Raw genomic sequence first — 1,246 nt, 5'->3', positions numbered from 1 at the left:
AGCGAGCTCCCGTCCCACTCCTCATTCTCACAGCAGCCAATCAGTGGCGGCCTCAGCATCCTGACCCCGCCCCTTGTACCTCCACCCCCGCCCCTAACTCCGGGGTTACACAAACACACCATAACATGAACCTGGATCCATCATAAGGAAACCTATACTGTACTTTACATTCCATTCTCTTTGTAAATACATAGCTTGTGTTTTTAGTGTTTCTAATTTTCTGAATTTAATGATCTGTTTTGTTTTTTTCTCAAAATACGGAGACTGTGGCTTTTCCAAGTTTGTTGAAGTTAGAGCAGCGGCAAGCAGACCACATCCCAAAATGTCGCCTCAAGAATCAGACAAGACATTAAATTATGGGATGTTGTGCTTTTGTATAACTTGGTTTCCTTCAAGCTTCCAGTGAGTCACGTTTTAATGCCCGTCTTTGTAATGATTGATTCAAATGAAAATAAAATATCTTTAGAGGTCATTCAAGAATCTAAAACCCTAACCCATTGGCCTTATTGTGAGTCCTACCCATAAATACATTTAAATGTTGATTTTTTTTTGTTTATTTTTTTAAGTCCCCTTTGCACCGCATGTGACTTTCACCATCTAGCGACGAGAATGTGCATAAACTGACAGCCATGACGTAATCGTTTTCTAAGGCAAGTACAAATCTCTTATCAATTTGCCACAAAATTTGTCCCTACAATAGATCGGAAATTTGATTAAAAAAAAAAGTGCACAAACGGCTCCAACAGTACAACTCATTATTATGTGGTGAACTGATGTTTAACATTCTTAGCTTTTTCTTTTACTTACATTTTGAGGAAAATAGCAATACAGTATTAGCTTTTCCTTTACATACATTTTGAGGAAAATAGCAATGAGGTTACTGCAGTCAGGGTTCCTAAAGCCAAAACAGTAATTTTATTATATGAATTTAAATGTGAATGTGCAGTTAATATAAATATCAACATTTTCTTCTCAGTGTGGGACTGGCCATGAAGTGACAAGAGGCCCAGGCCATCATATAGCTCCGCCCCTGGGTATCAACAAAATATAATAGAAGTTACTATCTCGTTTGAGCGGTTAGTTTAGCCTGGGTTGTTGGCTAGGGATTTGCAATTGAAAATATTGAACAGGCCTACTTACGCAGCTGAGCAAAAATGACACACCCAACACCATACATTCATCTCTGTGGGTTCTCCTAGATGTAACAAATGAGCCTTTGCTGACTGACTGGAAGAAAACAAAATTG

The sequence above is a fragment of the Hippichthys cyanospilos genome, chromosome 9 (genome assembly GCF_059441005.1).
Source record: "Hippichthys cyanospilos isolate Australia breed blue-spotted pipefish chromosome 9, RoL_Hcya_1.0, whole genome shotgun sequence".
Taxonomy (NCBI): Eukaryota; Metazoa; Chordata; class Actinopteri; order Syngnathiformes; family Syngnathidae; genus Hippichthys; species Hippichthys cyanospilos.
This window is presented reverse-complemented; position numbering follows the sequence as displayed.